This window comes from Falco naumanni, unplaced genomic scaffold (genome assembly GCF_017639655.2).
Source record: "Falco naumanni isolate bFalNau1 unplaced genomic scaffold, bFalNau1.pat scaffold_431_arrow_pat_ctg1, whole genome shotgun sequence".
Lineage (NCBI taxonomy): Eukaryota > Metazoa > Chordata > Aves > Falconiformes > Falconidae > Falco > Falco naumanni.
This window is the reverse complement of record NW_024427498.1, coordinates 1-9498: the sequence shown is the minus strand read 5'-3', so window position 1 is coordinate 9498 and position 9498 is coordinate 1. Positions and strand designations below refer to the sequence as shown.

Here is a 9498-nt window from a genome sequence, read left to right as displayed (position 1 = left end):
CCCTGTGCAAGGTCACGAGTGTGCAAGCCCTGTGCAAGGGACCAAGAGTGCAAAGCCCCAAGTAAAGAGCATCAGTGCAAGGTCACAAGAGTGCAAACCCTTGTGCAAGAATCCAAGTGTGCAAAGCCCCGTGCAAGGGCACAAGTGTGCGAGGACCCCCGTGCTGAGCCCCTGTGCAAGGTCACGAGTGTGCAAACCCTTGTGCAAGAATCCAAGTGTGCAAAGCCCCGTGCAAGGGCACAAGTGTGCGAGGACCCCCGTGCTGAGCCCCTGTGCAAGGTCACGAGTGTGCAAGCCCTGTGCAAGGGACCAAGAGTGCAAAGCCCCAAGTAAAGAGCTTCTGTGCAAGGTCACGAGAGTGCAAACCCTTGTGCAAGAATCCAAGTGTGCAAAGCCCCGTGCAAGGACCCCCGTGCCGAGCCCCCGTGCAAGGGCACGAGCGTGCAAGGACCCCTGTGAAGAGCCCTGGTGCAAAGGCATAAGCGTGCAAAACCCTCGTGCAAGGGCACGAGCGCGCAAGGACCCCCGTGCCGAGCCCCCGAGCGTGCAAAACCCTCGTGCAAGCCCACGAGACCCCTCCCCCCCCCCCCCCCAAAAAAACGCCTCCCCCCCCCCCAAAACCCCTCCCCCGCCCCTCCCCCCGTGCAAACCGCCCGGCCTGGTGCAAGCCCCGCCCCTCCCCCCTCCCCCCCCCCCCCTCCCGCCGCAGCCCCCTTTGCGCAGCCGCCCCTCCCCCTCCCCCTCCCCCTCCCCCCTCCCCTCCCCCCCCCCCCCGCAGCCGCAGCCGCAGCCGCAGCCCCCGGACGCCTGGGAACCCCCCCCCTCCCCCTCCCCCTCCCCCCCAGGTTTTTTTTCTCTCGGCCGCTCGGGTGCCCCCTCCCCCCGCCCCCTCCCCCCACCCCCCCCACCCCCCCCACCCCCCCCCACGCGCCGGACCTGCCCGCCCCCTCCCCCCACCATGAAGGACCGGACCCAGGAGCTCCGCAGCGTGAGTGGGGGGGGGGGGTGGGAGTGGGGGGGGGGAGGGGGCGCTATGGGGCGTGGGGGGGGGGCTATGGGGGGCGGGGGGGGCGGGGGGGGGCGAGGGGGGAGGGGGGTTATGGGGCGAGGGGGGGCTGGGGGGGGGAGGGGGGCTATAAGGGGGGGGTATGGGGCGCTGGGGGGGGCTATAGGGAGCGGGGGGGGCTGTGGGGGGGCTACGGGGGGCTTTGGGGGAGGGGGGTTATGGGGCGCTATGGAGGGCTGGGGGGCGGGGGGGGAGGGGGGGGCTCTGGGGGGCTGGGGGGGGCTCTGGGGGCTATGGGGCGCTATAGGACGCTATGGGGGCTATAGGGTGCTATAGGGCGCTGTGGGGGGCTATAGGGTGCTATGGGGCGCTATAGGATGCTATAGGGCGCTATGGGGTGCTATGGGTGCTATAGGGTGCTATGGGGCGCTATAGGATGCTATAGGGCGCTATGGGGTGCTGTGGGTGCTATAGGGTGCTATGGGGCGCTATAGGATGCTATAGGGCACTATGGGGTGCTGTGGGTGCTATAGGGTGCTATGGGGCGCTATAGGATGCTATAGGGCGCTATAGGGTGCTATGGGGCGCTATAGGATGCTATAGGGCGCTATGGGGTGCTGTGGGCGCTATAGGGTGCTATGGGGCGCTGTGGGTGCTATAGGGTGCTATGGGGCGCTATAGGGTGCTATGGGGCGCTATAGGATGCTATAGGGCGCTATGGGGTGCTGTGGGCGCTATAGGGTGCTATGGGGCGCTATAGGGTGCTATGGGGCGCTATAGAGCGCTATGGGGCACTATAGAGCGCTATAGGGCGCTATAGGGTGCTATGGGTGCTATAGGGTGCTATGGGGCGCTGTGGGTGCTATAGGGCGCCATAGAGCGCTATAGGGCGCTATGGGTGCTATAGGGTGCTATGGGTGCTATAGGGTGCTATGGGGCGCTGTGGGTGCTATAGGGAGCCATAGGGTGCTGTGGGGCGCTATAGGGTGCTATGGGGCGCTATAGAGCGCTATGGGGCACTATAGAGCGCTATAGGGCGCTATGGGTGCTATAGGGTGCTATGGGGTGCTGTGGGTGCTATAGGGCGCCATAGAGTGCTATAGGGCGCTATGGGTGCTATAGGGTGCTATGGGTGCTATAGGGTGCTATGGGGCGCTGTGGGTGCTATAGGGAGCCATAGGGTGCTGTGGGGCGCTATAGGGTGCTATAGAGTGCTATAGGGCGCTATGGGTGCTATAGGGTGCTGTGGGTGCTATAGGGTGCTTTGGGGCGCTGTGGGCACTATAGGGTGCTATGGGGCGCTATGGCACACTATGGGTGCTATAGGGTGGTATAGGACACTATAGGACAGTATGGGTTGCTATAGGATGCTATAGGGTGCTATAGGGTGCTGTGGGGCATTGTGGCTGCTATAGGGCTCTATAGGGTGCTCTGGGGTGCTGTGGGTGCTATAGGGTGTTATAGGGTGCTATGGGTGCTATAGGGCACTATGGGGTGCTGTAGGATGCTATAGGGTGGTATGGGGTGCTATAGGATGCTATAGGGTGTTATAGAGTGCTGTAGGATGCTATAGGGCACTCTGGGGTGCTGTGGGTGCTATAGGGCATTATGGGTGCTATAGGGTGCTATAGGGCGCTGTAGGGTGCTACAGGACACTATGGGTGCTATAGGATGCTATAGGATGCTATGGCGTGCTGTGGGTGCTATAGGGTGCTATGGGGTGCTATGGAGTGTTATAGGGTGCTATGGGGCACTATAAGGTGCTATGGGGCACTATGGGTGCTATAGGGCGCTATATGGTGCTATGGGGCGCTGTACGGTGCTATAGGTTGCTATGGGGTGCTATAGGGTGCTATGGGTGCTATAGGTTGCTATAGGTTGCTATGGGGCGCTATAGGGTGCTATAGTGTGCTATAGGGTGCTATGGGTGCTATAGGGTGCTACAAGGTGCTGTGGGTGCTATAGGTTGCTATGGGGCGCTATGGGGCACTATAGGGTGCTATAGGGTGCTGTGGGGTGCTATAGGGTGTTATAGGGCGCTATGGGGTGCTATGGGGTGCTATGGGGTGCTATAGGGTGCTATAGGGCGCTATGGGGTGCTATAGGGCACTATAGGGCGCTATGGGGTGCTATGGGGTGCTATGGGGTGCTATAGGGTGCTATAGGGTGCTATAGGTTGCTATAGGGCGCTACAGGGTGCTATAGGTGCTATAGAGCGCTACAGGGTGCTATGGGTGCTATGGGTTGCTATAGGGTGCTATAGGCTGCTATAGGGCGCTACGGGGTGCTATAGGTGCTATAGAGCGCTATAGGGTGCTATAGGCGCTATAAGGTGCTATAGGGCGCTATAGGGTGACACGTGGGGGGGGGCCGTGCACACCCCCCCCCCTCGGGTGCCCGCAGGGGGCGGGGCCTGTGCGAGAGCATCACCCCCAGCTCAGCCAATCAGCTGCGGGGATCCCTGCGTGAGCCCCGCCCCTTCCGCCACCCGGCCCAGCCCCATCGGCCAATCAGCTGCCGGGGAGAGGTGCTGCATGCAAATGAGCTGGGGGAGTGGCAGGGAGCCGGTAGCCAATCAGGAGGCGGCAGGGAGTGTGGGATGGGGCTTTATGTAAATGAGGCGTGACGGCAGCCAATGGCAGGAGGGTGGGCTGTGGTGCAGGGGCGGGGCTATGCAAATGAACCTAGCTTTCCTGATGGTGTGGCTATGCAAATGAGCTCCCCCCTCCGAGGGCATGCCCATGCAAATGAGCCTCCTTTTCCCGAGGGTGTGGTTATGCAAATAAGCCCATCTCTTAGGGGTGTGGCTATGCAAATGAGCTCAGTTACCAAGGGCACCGTTATGCAAATTAAACCTTTTCCTGAGGGTGTGGCTATGCAAATTAGATTATTCGCTGATGACATGGATATGCAAATGAAGCGCCTTCCCTGGGGGCGTGTCTATGCAAATGTGGCTTTGCTGGGGGCGTGTATATGCAAATGAGCCCATCTACTTGGCAGCCAAATGCAGCCGGCACACTGTTATGCAAATGAGCCCCCCCCCAAGCAGCCAATTGTCAGGGGGAGGCTGAGGCCACGCCCATGTGCCTCGACCAATCAGAGTGCAGGGATGTGCGATGGGGGCGGGGAATAGTTGGTGGGAGGGCGTGGACCAATCGCCTGCAGCTGTTGTCCTGGGGTCCCCCAGCCGTATGCAAATGAGCTGGGGGTGTATGCAAATGAGCGTTTGTGGCAGCCAATGGGGGACAGGCGGCACCTGCAAATGAATAGGGGCATATGCAAATGAGCGGGACATATGCAAATGAGTGTGGGTGGCACACAAAGGGGCTGGGCGGCACATGCAAATGAGCAGGGGGCATATGCAAATGAGTAGGGACATATGCAAATGAGCACGAGCATATGGAACTGAGCAATGGTTGCGGCCAGTGGGGGCAGGGGGTGTATGCAAATGAGCAGGGGTATATGCAAATGAGCGCTGGGGGTGGCTAATGGGGGTGTGGGGCTGATGGGTGGTGCATGCAAATGAGCAGGGGTATATGCAAATGAGCGCTGGGGGTGGCTAATGGGGGGGTGGGGCTGATGGGTGGTGCATGCAAATGAGCAGGGCTGGCAGCCAATGAGGACAAGCAGTGTATGCAAATGAGCGGGGGGCATATGCAAATGAGCAGGCGCAGCATCCGCTGGGTGCGGGCGGCTGATGGGCGGTGCATATGCAAATGAGCAGAGGCAGCAGCCGAAGGGGCTGGGCGGCGTATGCAAACGAGGGAGGGGCCGCATGCAAATGAGGGGGGCGTATGCAAATGAGGGGGCGTATGCAAATGAGGGGCGGGGCCCGCAGGCCAAGGACAGCGACGATGAGGACGAGGTGGTGCACGTCGACCGCGACCACTTCATGGACGAGTTCTTCGAGCAGGTGGGGCCAGAATCTATAGGGGCTATAGGGGGCGGGTGCCTAGAGGGGGCCCAGACCCCCCCTATAGGGGCTAGAGGGGCCCAGGCACCTATAGGGCACCCAGACCCCCTATAGGGCACCCAGACCCCCCCCTATAGGGGCTATAGGGGCCCAGGCACCTATAGGGCACCCAGACCCCCCCTATAGCGCACCCAGACCCCCCCTATAGGGAACCCAGACCCCCCCTATAGGGGCTAGAGGGGCCCAGGCACCTATAGGGCACCCAGACCCCCCCCTATAGCGCACCCAGACCCCCCCTATAGCGCACCCAGACCCCCCCTATAGGGAGACCAGACCCGGCTTCTATAGGGGGCCCAGGCACCTATAGGGCACCCAGACCCACCCTATAGCGCACCCAGACCCCCCCTATAGGGAGACCAGACCTGGCTTCTATAGGGGGCCCAGGCAACTATAGGGCACCCAGACCCACCCTATAGGGCACCCAGACCCCCTAAAGGGCACCCAGACCCCCTATACATTACCCAGACCCCGCCTCGATAGTGGCTATAGGGGCCCAGGCACCTATAGGGCACCCAGACCCCCCCTATAGCGCACCCAGACCCCCCCTATAGGGAGACCAGACCCGGCTTCTATAGGGGTCCCAGGCATCTATAGGGCACCCAGACCCCCTATACGTTACCCAGACCCCACCTCTATAGGGGCTATAGGGGTCCCAGGCACCTATAGGGAGCCCAGACCCCCTATAGGGCACCCAGACCCCCTATACGTTACCCAGACCCCACCTCTATAGGGGCTGTAGGGGTCCCAGGCACCTATAGGGCACCCAGACCCCCCTATAGGGCACCCAGAACCCCCCCTATAGCGCACCCAGACCCCCCCTATAGCACACCAAGACCTCCCCCTATAGGGAGACCAGACCCAGCTTCTATAGGGGTCCCAGGCACCTATAGGGCACCCAGACCACCCCTATAGCACACCAAGACCTCCCCCTATAGGGAGACCAGACCCAGCTTCTATAGGGGTCCCAGGCACCTATAGGGCACCCAGACCACCCCTATAGCGCACCAAGACCTCCCCCTATAGGGAGACCAGACCCGGCTTCTATAGGGGTCCCAGGCACCTATAGGGCACCCAGACCACCCCTATAGCACACCAAGACCTCCCCCTATAGGGAGACCAGACCCGGCTTCTATAGGGGTCCCAGGCACCTATAGGGCACCCAGACCACCCCTATAGCGCACCAAGACCTCCCCCTATAGGGAGACCAGACCCGGCTTCTATAGGGGTCCCAGGCACCTATAGGGCACCCAGACCACCCCTATAGCACACCAAGACCTCCCCCTATAGGGAGACCAGACCCGGCTTCTATAGGGGTCCCAGGCACCTATAGGGCACCCAGACCCACCCTATAGCGAACCAAGACCCCCCCTATTGGGAGACCAGACCCGGCTTCTATAGGGGTCCCAGGCACCTATAGGGCACCCAGAACCCCCCTATAGTGCACCCAGACTCCCTATAGGGCACCCAGACCCCCTATACATTACCCAGACCCCACCTCTATAGGGGCTATAGGGGTCCCAGGCACCTATAGGGCACCCAGACCCCCTATAGGGCCCCCAGACCCCCTATACGTTACCCAGACCCAGCCTCTATAGGGGCTATAGGGGTCCCAAGCACCTATAGGGCACCCAGACCCCGCCTCTATAGGGGCTGTAGGGGTCCCAGGCACCTATAGGGAGCCCAGACCCCCCCTATAGGGCCCCCAGACCCCCTATACATTGCCCAGACCCCGCCTCTATAGAGGCTATAGGGGTCCCAGGCACCTATAGGGCACCCAGACCCCCCTACAGGGCCCCCAGACCCCCTATACATTACCCAGACCCAGCCTCTATAGGGGCTATAGGGGTCCCAGGCACCTATAGGGCACCCAGACCCCCTATATGGCAGAAAGATCCCCCCTATATGGGGCCCAGACCCCCCTATAGGGCACCCAGACTCGTCCTATAGGGGCTATAGGGGACCCAGATACCTATAGGGGACACAGACACCCCTATAGGGCACCCAGACCCCCTATACGTTGCCCAGACCCCACCTCTATAGGGGCTATAGGGGTCCCAGGCACCTATAGGGCATCCAGCCCCCCTATAGGGCACCCAGACCCCCTATACGTTACCCAGACCCAGCCTCTATAGTGGCTATAGGGATCCCAGGCACCTATAGGGCACCCAGACCCCCTATATGGCAGAAAGATCCCCCTTATATGGGGCCCAGACCCCCCTATAGGGCACCCAGACCCGTCCTATAGGGGCTATAGGGGACCCAGATACCTATAGGGGACACAGACTACCCCTATAGGGCACCCAGATCCCCTATACGTTGCCCAGACCCCACCTCTATAGGGACTGTAGGGGTCCCAGGCACCTATAAGGCACCCAGACCCCCTATAGGGCCCCCAGACCCCCTATAGGGCACCCAGACCCTGCCTCTATAGGGGCTATAGGGGTCCCAGGCACCTATAGGGCACCCAGACCCCCCTATATGGCACAAAGATCCCCCCTTTATGGGGCCCAGACCCCCCTATAGGGCACCCAGACCCCCTATACATTGCCCAGACCCAGCCTCTGTAGGGGCTATAGGGGTTCCAGGCACCTATAGGGCACCCAGACCCCCCTACAGAGCACCCAGACCCCCTATACGTTACTCAGACCCCACCTCAATAGTGGCTATAGGGGTCCCAGGCACCTATAGGGCACCCAGACTCCCTATAGGGCACCCAGACCCCCTATATGTTACCCAGACCACGCCTCTATAGGGGCTATAGGGGTCCCAGGCACCTATAGGGCACCCAGACTCCCTATAGGGCACCCAGACCCCCTATATGTTACCCAGACCCAGCCTCTATAGTGGCTATAGGGGTCCCAGGCACCTATAGGGCACCCAGACTCCCTATAGGGCACCCAGACCCCCTATACGTTACCCAGACCCCGCCTTGATAGTGGCTATAGGGGTCCCAGGCACCTATAGGGCACCCAGCCCCCCTATAGGGAACCCAGACCCCCTATATGTTACCCAGACCCAGCCTCTATAGGGGCTATAGGGGTCCCAGACACCTATAGGGCACCCAGACCCCCCCCTATAGTGGCTGTAGGGGCCCAGGCACCTATAGGGCACCCAGACCCCCCCTATAGTGGCTATAGGGGCCCAGGCACCTATAGGGCACCCAGACCCCCCCTATAGCGAACCAAGACCCCCCCCTATAGGGAGACCAGACCCGGCTTCTATAGGGCACCCCGGACCCCCCTATAGGGCACCCAGACCCCCTATACGTTACCCAGACCCAGCCTCTATAGGGGCTATAGGGGTCCCAAGCACCTATAGGGCACCCAGACCCAGCCTCTATAGGGGCTATAGGGGTCCCAAGCACCTATAGGGCACCCAGACCCCGCCTCTATAGGGGCTATAGGGGTCCCAAGCACCTATAGGGCACCCAGACCCCCTCTATAGGGGCTGTAGGGGTCCCAGGCACCTATAGGGAGCCCAGACCCCCCTACAGGGCACCCAGACCCCCTATACGTTACCCAGACCCAGCCTCTATAGGGGCTATAGGGGTCCCAGACACCTATAGGGCACCCAGACTCCCTATATGGCAGAAAGATCCCCCCTATATGGGGCCCAGACCCCCCTATAGGGCACCCAGACCCGTCCTATAGGGGCTATAGGGGACCCAGATACCTATAGGGGACACAGACAACCCCTATAGGGCACCCAGGCCCCCTATACGTTGCCCAGACCCCGCCTCTATAGGGGCTATAGGGGTCCCAGGCACCTATAGGGCACCCAGACCCCCTCTATAGGGGCTATAGGGGTCCCAGGCACCTATAGGGCACCCAGACCCCCCTATAGGGCACCCAGACCCGTCCTATAGGGGCTATAGGGGACCCAGATACCTATAGGGGACACAGACAACCCCTATAGGGCACCCAGACCCCCTATACGTTGCCCAGACCCCGCCTCTATAGGGGCTATAGGGGTCCCAGGCACCTATAGGGCACCCAGACCCCCCCTATAGGGCACCCAGACCCCCCCCTATAGGGCACCCAGACCCCCCATACGTTGCCCAGACCCCGCCTCTATAGGGGCTATAGGTGACCCAGATACCTATAGGGGACACAGACACCCCCTATAGGGCACCCAGACCCCCTCTATAGGGGCTATAGGGTCCCAGGCACCTATAGGGCCCCCAGACCCCTGTGACCCCCCGTGACCCCATGACCCCTCTGTGACCCCTCTGTGACCCCCACCTCCATCATCCCCCACCCCCCCCTTTTCCCCCCCCCCATGCCCCACCCCCCCACCCCTCTGCCCCCCCGGTGACCCCGCCGTGACCCCGTGACCCCCGCCGTGACCCCGTGACCCCCGCCGTGACCCCGCCCCTCCCCCCCCAGGTGGAGGAGATCCGCGGCTGCATCGAGAAGCTGTCGGAGGACGTGGAGCAGGTGAAGAAGCAGCACAGCGCGATCCTGGCCGCCCCCAACCCCGACGAGAGTGAGCGCGGGGGGGGGAGGGGGGGAGGGGGGGG

At 61.6% G+C, this 9498-nt stretch overlaps 1 long non-coding RNA gene across 1 annotated transcript; it reads left to right on the top strand.

Moving 5' to 3' along the window:
- The first annotated feature begins 903 nt into the window (after window positions 1-903).
- Window positions 904-9478, top strand: LOC121082208. Its single transcript, XR_005825941.1, has 3 exons — window positions 904-988; window positions 4845-4919; window positions 9365-9478. It is a non-coding gene; the product is annotated as an uncharacterized LOC121082208 (long non-coding RNA).
- The last annotated feature ends 20 nt before the right edge of the window (window positions 9479-9498 follow it).